An 18,007-nucleotide genomic window follows, 5' to 3' on the forward strand; every position below is an offset into this window, starting at 1 on the left:
TCGCCTGTTATACGTCTGTAAAATATGGTATGCCGTACCAAAGTCGAGAACAATAGCAGGTGAAGCTTCGGCTCGGAGATTGGCTTGGCAGCCGTCAGCCCAGTGAAAGATCGACCGACACTGCGGGATTCGGAATTAAGAGATACACGCGATTTGGGCACGGATCTCAGTGCCGAAAGACGAAGGACAGGGAATTTTATAGTCGGCATTACAGGTACGACGCACCCGCGGCCCTCTTAGATATACGGTGTATTTATACGCCAAGATTAATTTCGCTTTAGGGTGAATTTACTTTCTATGGCCGTCTGCCAGCCCACCAGAGACAGCGTCGTCCGATGTCTTACGGAATTCAACCTGATGCTGAGCTACCTAACGTTTGGATTAATAGAGATTAAGCGATATCGCGCTTAGCACCTCTATCGGGGTTTAAAAGCCACGTTTTATCAGGTCGTCTCAATTTATTCCCTGAGACGGATCCTGATTCAAAGAAAATCGTTGTACGTACAATCATTTGTCACCACTAATTACAAGACCGGATTTCTTTTTGCATGGGTACCGTGCAAACTGAACTCCTGCGTCGCAGATTAATAATAGCCGCGATCGATATACTTGAAAATCATTCCCTAGTCACGTATTACATAATATTCTTATCTAGCACACGAAATAATCCAATGCAGCTGTCCGTACGGTTCAATTATCGCAATAAATAAGAAAGGCAGAGCGAATCGGATGATTGGTTGTAAGCCTGTGGTAGAAGCTGTGCAAATGCGTGCGTCCGATCGTAATTTTGAGAGATAATCAAGTCTGGCAAGGAAGAATTGTTATTCGTCCACAGAAAAAACGCCTGTGGGCCAGTTATCTCACGTTTGGCGGACTCCTGATCGATTTTATACTTGTTACCAGATGTTCAGCGCCGCGTAACAGAGTGTAGATACCACGCGATGAAAACGGAGTAATAATAAAAACTCACTCCCAGTGGCACGTGGCTTAACAGCCAGCCGAAAATCAGCAGCGAACATTGAGAGTATTAAAACTACATACTGTAAGTCTTCAGGCTGCCTTACAGAAAATTTCTCGCAAGATTTTATTTTCTTAAGTACGAATCAATTTTTTCACTCGAAGAAATATCGTCGGAACATCAGTTTTGTACCGTCAGGAAAAACCACATTTATTTTTATTGAAGAAAAAAACTATCACTTTCTTTCACTATTTTCCCCAATATCAACAAACTTTGTATTCTGCGTACACATTGACGTGCAAACATATAACCATATGACGGGCGAAACACGCGATTACCGCATCAAGGATGAACTTCTTCAATTTTTAAGTGTTAGGTACAGATCGTTACGAAATTCAACACGCAGCCGGTAAAATCCATGCAGTTCTTTCTTTCATAATTTTAGAAAATTTATTTTTTCACCTTCATCAATTAGACGTCCGAACCTTTTGCAGATTTAGTGATATTCGTATTCCTGTTGCGAAATTTAATGCTAGGCTGTTTTGCTGTGCGCAAAAATCACCTAGTCTTTGGCTTTGGAAGACGAGAACCTTACTTGTTCTTGGCACCCGAGAAGTGTCAGAGAAACGTTAAATAATTGCCGGCCAATCGGACACGCTAGCATTTGATTAACGCTACGCAGCTACACGGAAAAAAATGTAATGTCAATTTCACATGCTCTGCGGTGAATACATAAACAGCATTTTTTTGGAATCAAATTCACATCAATTGTGGTAGATCTCCATATTGGTTTTGCAACTTTTATTATCGAATTTGTAAATCGTGCCACAATTGCTGTAGACTTGACTAAAAAAAAAGTGCTGTCCATGTATTTACGACAAGCGATGTAAGACCTACAATATTTTTCATTCCGTGTAGGGGAATGACGAGGATCGCGAGTATATGGTGTAGCAGCATACGTAGGTTGACGTGGTCATTTCCGGGCTCTATATTATGGACGCACTTAAGTATTTTACGTCCCGTCCGCAGCCTGAGGTGGAAAAGCTTTTCTCGGGGTAACTATAAGCACGAACCTATATTTCCAGGGCGTTAAAAACATTCGCTATACATTTAAATGCAAAAGGGTTATGAATTCCTTCTGGGCTTGATTCGCGAAGAGATCGAAGTGCGCGATTTTACCCTGGGACGGTCCATACATAAACATTAAAACCAACACGCAGATCTTTCATTTCCGCAAATCGTTAATAGTTACTTTTTTCCACGCTGCTCGATGTTTTCCATTTTTCGCGATTCTCATCAAACACCCGCTAGTCCGTTAAATTTTTGACATTCCGCTAGCGCGGCTCGTCCCTTGAATAAAGAATGATCTCGTACCTCGCAGCATCTCGAGGGTCAGATCGATGCCAAGCAGCCAAACACCGAAACCCGGCCACCGAATGTCACATAGATTTGGATCCCCCGTTTTAGAGTATTATACAGCAATCGTGTTTCGTCTTCTTTACAAGAATCATTAACAAACATATATTTTTTTTAGTAAGAGTAACGGAAATCGTATACGAACTTGCGAGTGACCATTGATTACAGTTGAGCTCAGAAGCTGCACCGTTGCCAAGACTTTAACACAATCAATTCCGATTTCTCAGACATATTTCGAGTATAATTGTTCCGCTGAATAATTTTGATTGCTCTGTGCTTCGTACAACGTTTTGCGCGCAAATAGGCAATTATTGACAGACAGCAGGTGCGGACCGATAAAAAAAAAAAAAAATAACGAAACAAAAAAAAGAAATTGAAACAAAAATAAATAAAAAAAAAAAATAACCGTTTCGCTCGTAGTTCAAAGGATGAATTTCTGGTGAATTTCGATTTGTTTTGACGAAGGAAGTTTACAGTCAATAAAATAACGAACAAGGCTGTTCGTTTCGGAGAATTGGTTAGTTCCAAAAGTACAGAGAAGGCGTATCGTGGAACGTTTGGCTGTGTAATGAGCGTAAACTTACCGCCCGCCGCCTGAAGTCAACCAAACGATGTTAACAACGAATCTGTGTTCTGTTTCAGATATCGGTGAGTGAAGCTGGGTTTCGAGTCACGGATTGAGTGAGGCGAGGCGTCGCCATTCGCCCGAATCGGGAATGGAACGAGCACCGTCGAATATCCGACCCTCCGCAGTTCGGTTCGATCAATTCAGTTTCCCCAGCCTTAACAGTTCGTAACAAAGTAAGACTCATCGTGAATTGCAAATGCGAGATATAACTCGTAGGGCGAGACGCAATGGACCGGAATATGATAATTCGAACGCGCATACCTACCTCCGACTCTTCGGGAACAAGAGAAATCTCGCTTAAAGAGATTTCCTGCTCGGTTTCCAAGGGAAAACTCCTTTCCTCCGACTCGCTGCAAGCTCACGCACCTGGGCTTTGAAAAAGAGAGACAGAGGGGGAGAAAGAGAGATTGATTAATTTTACTGTGCCATATATGGTAAGCTTTTGGCAAGAAAAAAAAAATAAGAAAAATAACAATTACCAAAGCGGTTCTGCAAAGCAGAAAATTTGACACATATAAGTAACAAAATTTAACGGCACTGGAACCGCATGTGTTATAAACCCAGATAGGACCTACAAAATATTACCGCGACGAACGTAATTAACGTTAGATAGAATTATAAATATTATTTCATATGAAAAAGGTGTTTCAATTTTTGAGAATGGGCGGAGACGATTCTTTTTCCATCTTTTGGGGAAACGACGATGACTGTAAGGAAATGTTGAAAATGTTTGAAATCCAGCGATATAGGCAGGATAAGCTTGAAGCGATTTGCTCACCGAAAAAAAAGGTGAAATACCATCGGGTCTGGCTGTAAAAGAAGCAGCGCCGGGGTTATAAGTAATGCATGTAGGTACTTGAGTAACCGTGATTTCAGCAAAACGAAATATAGAGAGAGAGAGAGAGAGAGAGAGAGCGCGGAGTGGCACTTAGTGGAAATCAAATGACCGCGGATGGGAATTGAGCCGGGGAATCGTAAGGTTCGTTATCAAAATGACCGGGGCAAAGTACCTCGGAGGCTGCGGCAGGGCGCCGGCCGTCCCGGCGCTGCGGATTCGATTTATGCCTCCTATTTACGCCGGGCGTCTACAATGGTACGCGCGAATGTTCGATATTAATCCTTACCTTTTTCCCCGCAAAATCCTCGCCCAAGTTATTGCCGGCGTCGGGTTGAGTTACGGGTAACTCGGTGTATTTGCAAAAACTAATATATGCGGAAAGGATTACCCCATACCAGCGCGTATATGATATTCCGGGAGGAACTCATTCCGCGTACCTTCGGAAATTTGAAGGAGAAACGGGATGAAACGATCGTCGCCGATTCGTTCCCACTGAAATATGCATGCGCGTCTGGTAACAATCGCTCTGGGCACATCTGAATTTGCATTTAATGCGTTTAGAGAAACAGCCGTTCAACGTACGCTGACTTATTAATAGGAAGTGCGCAGGGGGAATCGTTAAATCGCTACCTGTATAATTATAATCGATCTCGTTTTGCTGGAGCCGTTATAGCCTGTACGGAAACGAAATCGGATCGCTGATTCCAGTTACCCTCATAAATAATCCATACCTTAGTCCTTTACCGACAAGGCTTCTCTGTAATAGAGACTTTTTCTATCGTCTCGAGTTAATTATTCGCCGTGTGATAATCGAAGATGCGTGTCTTGTTCTAAAACGGTAAAAATAAATGCACTGTAGTTACAGCGTGCGTGCAAATTTTGCACATTTGTCAAATGTTTCGTTGCGGTTTTTTTTTTTTTTGTTTTTTTTTTTTTGGCTGTTCTGACTCCTTATCACCCGAACGTTCGGCTTTGGCGGAGCTTAAGCTTCGACCGCCTGCAATTATTGTTACATTAGAAATATTGTAATGGTTGAAGGAAAATGTGGCAACCGAAAGCGATGGGCTACGGGTTTTGCCTATGTAATTAATGGATTTTCACAGCGAGAGGTCGAAAAAGTCGCAGAGTGGCGTTTTGGCCACAGAGTAAAAGTTTTCCGAGGTAGTTCTCCGTCACGGTTCAAGTGTCTTTACAAAGTCCAACAATAACCTAATTCCAACCGGGTTATACTCCCCGTTCCGTTGTTTGCGAATTTGGAAGCGTGACGACGGCCCATCATCCATCCAACCATCCGTCCATGCAAAAGTTGTAATTAAAATCTATTGCCATATCGTTCTGTAAGTAAATTATAAATTAATCGTCCGCTGGTTCGTCGGGGTAATTAAGGGGCTTAGGGCTAAACTTCGCAAAGAATTTGTTCGTCTGAACAAAATTACTTGTTATAGTCTACATTTAAGGTAGAGTTTGGTGGAAAGAACGCCCAGAGGTGGAAATCGAATCGCCCTTCAAGCGGTCGAGAAAGGACCTGTTTTCACGTGCTCACACTTGCCAGTATATCACTTTGCAGCCATTGGCACATTCATCACTCGATATCAAAGAGAATTCGGACTTTATTTCCTCAAATCGAACGACAACCTTATGTCACTTTGTTGCCTCAGTACTTCATATTGGCGCCGAAAGGTTTGTTCCGTGTTTACTCAATACGGCAAGTTCAAAGTTGGATTTACCTAGATAGACAGCATCCTCTGTATCACCGCTCCGAAACTCATCGAAGATTCAGAGCATAACAAGTCGTATAAATCTTGGCGATGTTGCAGGCAATTTTTACACTGACAGCTTTCGTTTTTGCTAAATAATCCGAAGATGTTTTCCTTGAAAAGACGTTTTGGTTCTCTTCCAGATTAACGGTGGCGTCATACGTATTTTCGGGTCGAGATATTCAAGGTCCCAACCCACGCGGTGGTGTACAAAGCGTTTTTCCGGCTTCGAAAATGGCATCTGATCAGCTTTACTAAAAAATCTTCGGGAAAATTGATGATACTTTACTGGCAAAGATCAGAAGCTTCGTCGTTTAACCTGTAACTCGGAGATGAGTGCAATATCATTTGTCTAATGGCATAAGGTCGTATATGTTTTTTATCGTACGCAGGCATAGAACATGAAAATATGGTCAGAAGCGTTGCAATTGAATAACGGTTCAATTACGCGCAAAAGGTCGCGTGCACTGGTGGACACGATTTGTTAGTCCCGATGAAAATTGAAAAAATGATCTACTACGGTGATTGCGTAAGGGCGTAACCGCAAAAATCAAACCTTGTCGAATTACAATATCCTTCGTAGCCGCCGGACATGAACGGGGAGCTGAGAATTGCGGTAAAATGAAAGTTGACGGGGCCTAGAAAAATCAGGCAGTGCTCGCTGCAGCTTTAATGAAGCCGTGATCGCTGTTCTCCGGTTTCCGCATACATACAGTCCGTCGTTTCTGTTTCGTAATCGAAACGACGCTCTCCGAGTCTTTTTCCTTATTAACGAACGAGCGGACAAGCCTAGGATGGAACGAAATAGGAAGTTGGCTCTGCCTCGGACAGAAGTGGATGTCGGAGTGAGCAATTACGATCTTTGTATTTCAAGACTGTTCCACCGTGCCGAACCAGTCAGTCCCATCGTATCCACGCTACCTGGTACAGGCTTCGACGAGACAGTCGAATCTTGTTTTATCAGGGATGCTGCGCTGGCATTTCTAGTTAGGAGATGCAAATTATAAAAGAATAAGACGACAGTGACTCGAGTCGATGGGAGTCGAGCGACCGCGGACAATGATTAAGAGGAAACTCTGGAGTAAATTGGATGGTTCTGCAAACACCAAGTAAATCCGCATTCGAATCCTTTCCGCCCTTCGCGCAAGTCTGCACCGAGTTTACCTTAGCAATTAGTCAACGTTGTTTGTTCTTTTCTTTTTTTCTTTCTTTTTTTTTTTTTTTTGTTTTCATAATACTCAACTTTCCTCACCCGCAGTGTGACGACTGCTTATTTGTTATACCGAATGATTATATTTACTCAGCCAGAAGAAACAAACAGATTGGCAAAAAGTAAAGTAAAACAAACGAACCGAGAAACAATAAATTCTTATTCGAATTCAGTGGAATCAAGCACTACTTATTTTTAGCATTATTCAGTTCGTTGTTTCAACCGATAACCTATACACGGAATATTCGTCACAGGCACCCGCATGCGTCTTCGTACTGATGAGTTAGAAGAGCTGGAGGAATACAGAACGTTATATGTAAATATTATCTTACTCAATTTTCCACTCGAATAACAGGAAATACGATTATCGAGCCACGTAAATGATATCGGGAGTATGCATACTGTAAGAAGAGACGTTGCGTATAAACGAGAAACCAATATTTTTCTGACCCCGAAAAAAGAATCGCCCCCGCTGCACCGCCTCCATTTATTCCGACAGCTCGAATTCTACCCCTGTTAGACTACCGTTCTTTTCCTTCATTTTCTATTTTCCTCCTTCCCTTCCCTCATTCAATAATTAACGAAGCTTCACTCAGGTTGATTGGCGGGTATCGATTCAGTTTCCTCCGTACCTGCGATGCACCATAACCTAAGCCAAATATGACCGCGTGATGTGAGCTCTCTCGGTGAAAACGTATTTCTCGTTTGACGTTTTCTGAAAATGAAAACAGAAAAAGATGGCATAAAAAAGAAAAAAAAAAATCACGGAAAAAGGTGGCGTGCACAGGCATGAAAAATCATACGCGAACGACGCGCCTGCAGCCCAAGAATTTGTCGGCAAGATTAGGCCTCGACCTAATCCCTCGACAAATTTCGGTCCAGCCTAATGGCGGTTATGCTTCACGCTTTTTCCCGCCGTCCTCCTCCGTCCGACCGTAAGCCAGAAGTTCCTACGCAGCGATTCCCGAGTGTTTCAGAGGTCGAGGGAAGTTGTTTGAAAAGCACGTCGGAACGAGAAGCAGCGATGCAAGAACTAGGTGGCAGGAATATATCTTTCCTGGACATCAGTCACGCGGATGAGAGTCCCGTGACAGATGCCCCGTTGTTTCGCATTCCATCGTCATCATACCCACTGAATATAATCTGGGTCAGCGTTAATTTTGTTGGATGTGAGTTGCCGGCGCGCATTCTTGACGCTGGCACGCTAATAGCTCCTGCACAGGGTCTCGCCTCACAACGGACCGAGACGCGAGGCTGTAGGCGAGGAAAACCAGCGACGGATTTCACCTCTAGATCTCTCCTCCAAGGAGAGAGAGAGAGAGAGAGTGGGGAAAAGAAAAAGAACAAGTTCGCCAAGGAACTGCATTCAAGACGAAGCACTCGCGGTATAAAAGCTCACCGGCAAAGTGGAGTCCAGTTTCGTTCATAGGAAGCCATGCGGACTCTTTTCTCCTCCCTTCTCGTCTCCTCTCCACCGCTCCTCTATGCACCGAGACGAAAGTGGCGGGTGACATTCTGGGCGCGAGGTGCCAAAGCAGGGTGCAGCAAACCGGGGGAGTGACTAGGAACACCGGATTAGACGCGGGAACGAGAGAGTTCAGAAGCAGCAGCGCCGCTGCAGGTGCTCCGCTCGCTAATTGGACAGGGCTATCGTTTGTCACCTGAGCTTAACCACCTCTGAAAGCGCGGTGCAAAAGAGCTGAAGAGACAAAGGCGAAAAACAACTCTGTCGATTTAACGCGATGTCGCGGTCCATGGGAAACACGGGTCGGGTTGGTTTGTTGGTCAAGTTTTACCCTCAGCCCTCGATCTCGACGACGGTGTCTATGGAGTTTGTTGCCGCGGACGCGTCAAGCCTGGATCAAAATACGAGTATAAACCCGACGATCGTTTGTCTACGGTAAAGCGTCGAATCGCGCTATTTTTCTCTTTCCAAGGCTTTCGGCGAGACTCGAGAATCGCGGAGTGACTTTCGGGACTCGGGAATATCGGAACAAGTGTTTACTCGACGGAGTACCGATTGTTTCGAAAATAACTGACACTTCAATTAAAACCCCCTCCTAAAGTCTCCCTAGCTTTTCACATCCAGCTATAAATTCAATTTTCCTACCCCTCGATCTATGCCGCACCTACCCTAAACACTCCCTCCCTCCCTCCCTCCCTACCACTCACCTTTCGCCCCTCGTCCTCTTCGGTTGTACACTCGCTGTAATGCCGTGTAGACTCGAACCCGAGTTGTTGTTCCGCTAATACCGTTTTCAACCTGTTTGACGTTGTTCAACAAAGGCAGTGTCACACTTTCCCGAGACGGGTGGAACAAGAAGGGACTGTCACTTACTCGTCGACGGACGTCGAGTGGCTCCTCGGCTCGGCGTCTCACCCTCAAGCCAAATTGTAATACAGACGTTCACCCTGCCGCTGCAGACTTTCGCCCCGCTGAGGAACTCGGCTGAATACTACTTCTTCGTCGATTCTACTGCCGAGAAAATTGCGACAAGGTTTCCTCTTGCCGCCTGTCTGTCCGTTGCGAGACTTGAGCCTGCCGTCGAGAAACCTGCGCACTGCGGATGTTGGGAAGAAGTTACGCGAACCTCGCGCGATAGAATTTCACGCCAAGACCTTAGACACAGCTTCGGTCTCGTCGTTTATTAATACCTGGCGTGTTTCCTTACTTTTGCTCCTTTCCTCTATCTGTGGCTACATATCGCCACGGCGATACAATAATTGGCCTAAGTACTGCAGCATGCTACTTTTGGCACCGCGTCGTTCTCGAAGCCGCGTTCAGACCGACCCGGAATAGCAGAGCGTGACTACTCAGTGTCTAGCTTGTTGCTCAATGGCTCGTAATCTCCTAAACTTTGTCGCTTTTCAACTTGACGAATAAATTTTGTGACATCAAGTCCGCGACAGCTGCGCGTACGCGAGATGTTATATATACCATATCTGCGTTGAGGGACGGTTGAGAAATTTGAATCGCCTTGTGCATACCTGCAAATCGTTGCATGAGTTGAAATTTTCGGCCCTTTATTTATTGTACTCGATCACTTTTTCCAGACCTTGTATTTATTGCGTGGGTTTATTTTTATTCTATCGCTTTGATGGGTGAATTGGAGAAAAAAGATGGGCGATTTTTATTAATTCATTGGCAAAAAAATTTATCTGCGAAAGGTGAAGAGAGTGCTTAAAAAGTTTCGAATAGAAGTGAAGGGAGGAGCGTTGAAACGGAGCGAACGATATTATCGTCTGGCAAGTTTAACAATGGACACGAGGTTTGCGGGTTGAATCAGCGTCTGCGGCTATTCCCAAGTACGATACGGGTATGCATAATAATATAATCGAACGTGGATAAGCGGTTTATAAAAGCATTCGAATCAAGAAATACCTACAATATTGAATCGGAATCAATATTGGATTCTGGCGATAAAAAAATGGATATCGTAAATGTGCTTGTTTCGTACGGATAGGCCGGAAATCAGGAAACATTAACCGCGTGATTTTGCCAAAATTTTTAAGGCGTCTGTATATTTTATTGGTTCTCGATTTCTTCGTCGCGTGTGTGCGATATTCGACCGAGATTCGGTGGGCGCCGTATCCAATAAAGGTGAAATTGCAAAAGCCAAATATGCGGAATACGCATTGATGTTTAATGCAAAATTCAAATAGCTCCCAGGGAAAGAGAGACCGCGGAGAGCGACATATGACGCAATCTTGGCGGAGAGAATTGTCGGCGTCTCTCGCGACGTATCTTTAATGTATGAGATAGAGGCAGGAAGTGGTGGTAATTGTCCTCGCGTTCACGCCACCCCTTGTACAGGATATGTATACCACCAGGAGAAATTTTATCGGAGCTTTCGCGGTTCAGGATTCCGAGAGAAAGTCTTCGAGGGTACGAAAGATAAGTCGATTTCAAATTTGACGAGAACATTGTTCTTCGTGAAATTATGTGCTACTCAAAATCGATTCAAAGACAGCATCGATACCAACAGCGACGAAGTTCCCGAAGATAGGGGAAAAAAGAAACTTAAAGATTCTTGTTCCCGATGACGCCATTCCGCCTAATTAAATCGCGGTAAATCACTTTTCTGTGCGCCACTTTTACGCCGTTATACAATTGAGGATAAACTCGAAGGCGTTGGAAAGCTTCGCTCCGAAAATCGATTCGGACAAAGCGACATTTAAATGGTATGATTTCCCCCTTCGATAATGGAAATGGAAATACATTCGTTGACTACCGTCGAGTCTCCCCTTACACGTCTGCTCGACCGGTTTTAAACCGTAGCTTCGAAAGTACTGCTCCCGGATGAAAGAGCTCGATGCGAAAATGAAATAAACAATACCGAGAGTTCTAGACTGCGATGTTATTATACTTACTCATTTTCCTCAAGTATAATCGCAGCGTTCACGTTCGTTGTACCTACACTGAGTTAAATGTTACGCATGCGAAAATTGAAAAACTTTTCCCAGCGAATTACTGATACATTATGCATTTTTTTTTACTTCTTCATCTTTTTTTTTTCCTTCTTTCGTTTTTCCTTCCTCTGTTTATCACGCACCCGCGGCTAAGCTCGCTTACTTCTGATATTCGAATGAACAATGGTCGTATAGCAAATTATCTCGCAAAGATTAATCTTATAATCCAACCGGCAAATCCACCGACTCTTTCGTCTTCTTTAATCCCCCCCCCCTCCCCCCACAGTTGTCCCGGACGTTCCCCTTCGCCTCTTGGCATTCCACTTTGTCGAGAAAGAAATGGAGAGATAATCCTAACGATGCTCCTTTCATCCCCTTTTTCTCTTTCACCGTCACCCATCTCCGTTCTCCTGCGGCTTACTTTCATTACCTTAAGCTTCGTTAGAGGCCTCAGAGCTATGCGAGACCAGCCAGTGTTTGTACGGCATATATGTTCGATTATATATCCGTATATATGCACATATACACATATATACATACATATATATATATATATATATATCCGAGGCTTTCATTAACTCTTCAACGCAGATTATAATACCGTATTGCTGGATCTGACGTGGAGGTCCTTCAATTGTCTCTCTCGCAAAGCGATTCAGAACTGTGCGATAATATCCGCATGCGAATAAAACGCATTCACGAGAAAGTGCAGCGCTAATGACATGCCGGCGCTGACGGTTATTGATATACTGTACCTACAGCGAGGACACAAGCCGACGCGGCTGCGGTTTGTAGACGCGTTATGAATAAAATAAAACATCAAGAGGTCGCAGACTTGTGATATTTTATTAAAACGTAAGATGATAAGACCGAGATGAGAGCGCGGACGATCCAAGCGAGCTTGACTGATGAACCTCTCGCGGTGTAAAGTACATTGCAGGTGCAGCCGCGGTAATGCGAAGAATGTGTGTAAAGAGCGGCTCTGCAGGATATGAAGCGCGAAATATTGACAGAGCGAAGCTAGTCTCGGGCGACGTTTACACTACGACTGCTAATTGCTTGTAACAACGACCAAACGTCGTGATGGCAGGCAGGTATATTTGTTGCGAGCCAACAAGACTTTGCGCCAAGTAGTCTGGCTGCAACGTGCATCCGCGAGTGCAGCGTGTCGCATTTTGAGGAAAGATTTGACACGCGCGTGTCGCTGCGGAGAAAATACGTTACAGGTATAAAACGTGAATGTGAGACGTACACATCTTTATTGTGTCGCCCGTTTTCCCGGAACGTAATCGACCGTATTCATTCAGCTTAATTGAACTGAATTAAATATCGGGCTCAATTCAGGTTGAAGGATTTTTACCCCGGTATATTCTCCGAGTGCCTAAGTCCCGTGCTACCCTCGACCCTTGAATAAACCGGCTTGTCGCGGTTCGTTCCGAGGCACATTGAATGAGAAATGCTGCCGACGCGAAGCTGGACATCTTATTTCCGCGACGAATCAAAGACTCCTTGTACGTATAGGTATACTACAGCCGAGGCCGTGGACTCTTCGGCGTTCGGAAATCACCGCAGATTGACCCTCTCGTGGCCTAATTCGGGTCGCTAACGACGTGATACGAGAAAATTCCGATCGCTCGATCGCGGTGGCGAGTCGGGTCGTTTATGGATTTTTCTTCGTTTTTACTGCAGGCATCGATGAAATTTCTCTCAACTTTTCGCGACACGATTTTAGCTACGATAATGGATTTCTTCGTATCTGATTATTTTTACTGGAGCACTGTTGCGACTGTTTTGCAAGACCGATTTTAGTCAATAATTTGATACACTTTTCGTTTTGATATCGGGGGAATTCTAGGGAACGGACCCTGGGTCGACTCGAATCAGCTGTTAGGTGTAAGGCGATATGGAGACGGTGACGGATACGAAGAGACAAACCGAAACTCCGCCTCGCTAGTAAAGCAGCTTTGTCGCGTAAGCGTCGCTCCGGGTTATCAGAGGAGTAGTCATAGGCGCGAGAAGTAATTTGCACCTGGTTTTGAGAGGTTGATTCGTTTAGTCTTCCCCTCCGATCAACCGTCTGGAAATTACCGGTTTATTATACGAAAGATGTTCACCGAAATTTCTCTAACGCGATTAACTCTCTCGTTGAAACTAGTTGATATTCGAGACTTTGAACGATGTTTAAAGCTTTGTTTAGTAAACTCCACTGATTGTGAGTAACGCTACAGAAATTCTGTTCGCCGATCCTTGATTCGATGATTCCAGGATTTTCTTCCAGCAGAGTGTACGTTATGAAATAATTGAGGCAGACTGCATCGTGCAGCGATGAAACTTGATTTTTACGACGATCGAAACGAACATCGTATGCAGCTTTTCAATCCGGTAAAGTGAAACGGTGCTTCTTTTATATATAATGCGCTACGCTGTTCTCCAATCGAGTATCCGAACTAGCGATAAAGCCGAGGTATAATAGAATTTTTGCCCGGGGAAAGACTATCAGGTCCGATACTTCGGATATAACAGCCTGAAAATTTGAAAGTTCGGTTAATCGGGCGAGCGCATTTTCTCGTTATGAGCGAGCATGGCTGCAGGTTAACATTACGGTAATTTTCACACCCGCGGAGTATAATAATTGCGAAAGATAGCAGAGCCAAGACTGTATTTTATAGCGATAATATTGGACCGGACTGCACACAAGGGGTCATGGCGCATGGCGTGAGTAAAGCGCCAATAAAATTTCGTCGGCCAGTTTTATTAAATTTTGCCAAGGTGATACATCAAATTTTTCCCGCGTGTTTGGCGTCTCGCCCTTTGAATTTCGTTTTACGGTCGCAACGGAAAAACACACACACACACACATACAACGTATGAATGAATTACAACGAAGGCAAAGCCGGTAGGCTTTGTATCCCCCTGAGCACAGCTATGACTCGGTCCTCAAACACCTGCAGAAATAGAGTTTTAAATCAGCGCGACGAGATCCGCCACCTCGTACGGCTGCAACAGCCCCATCATTTTTTACACCCCTGTTAAAATCGAGCCCCCTCCACCCCTTAAACTTGATTTCCATTGGATGGGCATAAAGAAAGCATGGAAATTTTTTATTCATTTATTTACTCTCTTCCTTGCTCTCCCTCTACTTGCACAAAGTCGACGACAGCTGAATAGATTTTCCTTTTTCCGTTTGCTCGTCGCTCCTGAATGACGAATCGCCGTTGGTTGCGAGGATATTTTTATCAATTTTTTTAATTTTCATTTTCTACTCCAGGCGAAAGGTTTTCATCGTTCAAGCACCGAGCATATAGGACCCTTGGGTGGTAAACTTTTCCGGCAAACCTATATGCCGTACTAATTTGAAGTATCGCCTGAACGTAATGCCGCCGTTTATACTTGGCCCGTTGGCATTTTGTATTTATGAAAAGATTAGCCAGCTTAAGACTGACCTTTTGACTTTGAACAATAGGCCATCCCTTGCCGCAAGTCGTTGCAGCCCCCTCAGGCCTCGCAGCCAACAGACGGCATTCATCCCCGAGAACAAAGCCGTGACTAGTTACAGCAAACATGGCGCTCAACTTGATTAGGGTAGATCAAGGTGTTTCAATCCGATGAGGGATACAAGTGTACCAGTTGCATTATGCAGCAGGGTACGCGGCCGGTGTAAAGCAGCTACTCCGAGGATTACAAACGCGGAATTTTAGCAGCGGCGGTTTTCGTTCCGTGCAAGCATTAAATTTCACCTTCAGGGATAAAGACGGTTGTGATCCTTACGCGCGTGAGATATACGGTATTTCTTTAGCTCACGAATAGCTCGGCGATTCGTTCGTTTCTTATTTTTTTCATACACTCAATACGAGGGCTGGAACTCGAGTATATTATACAACGTGGTGAAACGTAAGGGAGCTTTTAGAATCGAGGATCTCGCAGTCAGACAAGCATGACGAAGCTCGCTCGCATGTTGAAAGACACTTTGGTCCTGACAGCGCTGAAATGTTCGCTGATTTTTCCTTCGTCCAAACCGGTGCTGCAAATTGCGTATGAATATTCTTACGCTCATAGAGTAGGGTTTTCGAAAGGATTTCCGTACGTGATCGCGCCGCTCATCGAAACGATGAATGAATGCATGTATTCGAGGTACGTCACGCCCTGCAGATCCAACTCGAGAAATGGCGTATCGCTTCTGCGGCTTCTGCCATAATATTACCGCCATTCCGCGCACATTGGCGTCAACTCAATTCATTACCGCACGAATGTAATTAAGCGTATACCCTCAAAATCGGACACAAGCGTGTAAGATTTACAATCGTTTAAATTCTCAGTGAGGCGATGATCCTGACACATTTCACTCTAATCGTAAGTTACTAATCTCCATTGTCTTGTCGATTATTGTGTACTGCACAGCGTACCAAGGCAGAGCTCTGTGTCACTTGATAATGAATATTATTAGCGCTATCAATTACATACAAAAGTTTTCGATATTACATAGAAGAAAAGCACAGATCGAAAAGCGCAGATATCACAGCTACGATTTGCCGCATCTATATTCGACGCAAATGTATTTAATTCAGATTACCTGAACAGTGTAATTACCAACGATTAAATTTATCGTTTATTTTCCGCCTGATGAAAGAAAAAGAACTCCATACCTGAAACATGCAGACTGCGCTGATACCGACAGAGTAAGATTTGCCCAAAAGGGACGACGAGCAGTTTTCTCAGAAAGATCGCGAATCCTCGATTTTCCAGGTCTTGCCGAGAGCTACCTGCATCGGTGGCCGTGTAGCTCATCGTCAGCTTGCGAGATGGACGTCGTGATAGAGAAGACAGAAAACCAAGGAAGGGCTAAGCAGCGGAAATGTCAATGTGTCAGAGGCACCCTCGATCCAGGAGCGACCGTGAGTGATTTGCTGGGATGGGGTTAAGGGGCCGGCGAACGGCAAAGGGCGAAGGGCGAAGGGCGAAGGGCGAACCATTCGGAGACAATTCGAACCTCGAAGCTGACACGAGAACGACAACCGTGGCGAACGCGAGTGACGACTATAAAACGGCAATGGATCGGATCATCGCACCTTTTTGCGGATTCCTCTTTTCCTTTCTTTCTTTCTTCCTTTTTTACTTCCCTTCTTGCTTTCTCTCCTTCCATTTTACGAGCCTCCTGGAATCAAAGATACTTGCGAGTCGACACAACCAAAAGCGAGATGAGCCAGAGGAGTATTGAAGCAGCGTACATTTTACCGATGGGTGCAACCGGACACCCATAATCGTGCAAAATCTGCGCTTTATCGATCTTCGTCACAGCGAGTGATGAGTAAGTGACCTTTGCGTAGCATCGGAGCGATGCAGTGATTATTTTCAGACACGGATATACGTGTGTATACACGATGTATGTTACATACTTACAAGCTCTTCGTGGATTGACACTAATTGTAAAAAATACGACGACCACGGAAGCTTCGGGTACCGAAGACACAGCTAATTGGCAGAAAAATTCTAACACGAAACTCTTCAATGTCGACTATTTTCGTATGTATTATATCGACCTTGTCGACATTAAAGCCAAAGAGGGGGGAAAAAAAGAATGTATTTTCGACGTTTTGAATTCCGTAATCACGGGTCAGAAATATTATCGGGTAAAGTTATCCGCAATTCAAGCGATTAATCTACGCCCCGTTTTCATGGAATACCAAGAAACGCACCTCGGCAGGCCAATACGGTCACACCCATCAATCTCCGTATATTATTCTCATTAAAATTCTCCACGGGAACACAACTGCAACGGTTAGAATTAGAGCTGGAAAGTGGAGTTCAAGTGTCTGCAGCGAGAGTTGTCACCGATGTAATTAATATCACCCGGGGGCCCAGAAACGCCGCGCTAGACTGACGGGGTGACAGACGAGACGGAACGAACGATCAGGAGAAATGCTTGACAAATGGCTGTCGACGTGCCCAACACTTCTGATGAAGTAGAAGGGTTCTTGCGCTCCTTTACGGTTTTGCTTCGCTCGCTTCTTCCCCGTCCCGAGCAACAGTTCACCGTGCTCCGAGTAGGTACACCCATACGGACTGATGGCCTGAGCCTAACCAAGTTAGGCACTTCGGTTCCTATTAGCCACGATCAATTACCACTTCATCTCTCTTCCGCCACACTTAATGCTTGGCTTTTTTCTCCAATTGCGAGATACGAGTGGTTCCTATTCCTGTTGTTCGAGTTACTTTCTTTTTTGTCGGCTCATCGGTTACACGATTATTGTATCGTAGGTACGGAGTATAAATGAGCAGGGAAAAATTTGACGTGACCGAGAACGCAAAGATGGATTTCGAAGCGCTCGGTTGGCGGTATTTCCAAGTCTCTGTCAGACATTTGCTCCATCGGTGAGCACGCATACTTATATGGATGCTTCACGGTCGGTGAATTTTCGCCGGGGCCTGAAGGATCGTTGAGAAATTCAATACCCTTTTCGGTGAGATAAAAGGACGATTTAATACACCGTTACCGCTAATCATCTATATTCATTCGGCTCTCGTAGCAGACTCTCTCGGTGCCTCTGCGTCCTGCGTATTCAGCTGCGAATCGATAGCCGAGGCGGCGTGGCGCCGTGAGAGTTAAAGCGAAAGACAAAGCAAGAGGCGTCGAGCGGAGGACCGCGCGTTCAAAGAACGGTTTCGGGGTTTTAGGATGTTGGATGGGGTGGTACTCTCTCGAAGATCGTCGAAAAGCAGAAGAAGAAGAAGAAGAAGAAGTAGAAAAAAGATGGTAAAAACCGGCCAACAAAGAGCACCGAAGTACGGAAGC

At 44.7% G+C, this 18,007-nt stretch overlaps 1 protein-coding gene across 3 annotated transcripts in view; it reads left to right on the top strand.

Moving 5' to 3' along the window:
- The window catches only part of LOC124298880 (uncharacterized), a 162,488-nt gene that overhangs the window by 31,548 nt on the left and 112,933 nt on the right, over positions 1 to 18,007 (top strand). For 2 of the 3 annotated variants that reach the window (XM_046751463.1, XM_046751461.1), the window contains one exon: positions 3,017 to 3,022. The exons of the other annotated variant lie outside the window; for it this stretch is intronic. The gene's annotated coding sequence lies outside the window, so the exon portion shown is untranslated. The remainder of the gene's footprint in view (positions 1 to 3,016; positions 3,023 to 18,007) is intronic. 3 annotated transcript variants of the gene reach the window in all.

This window comes from Neodiprion virginianus, chromosome 2, assembly GCF_021901495.1.
Source record: "Neodiprion virginianus isolate iyNeoVirg1 chromosome 2, iyNeoVirg1.1, whole genome shotgun sequence".
NCBI classification, from domain to species: domain Eukaryota; kingdom Metazoa; phylum Arthropoda; class Insecta; order Hymenoptera; family Diprionidae; genus Neodiprion; species Neodiprion virginianus.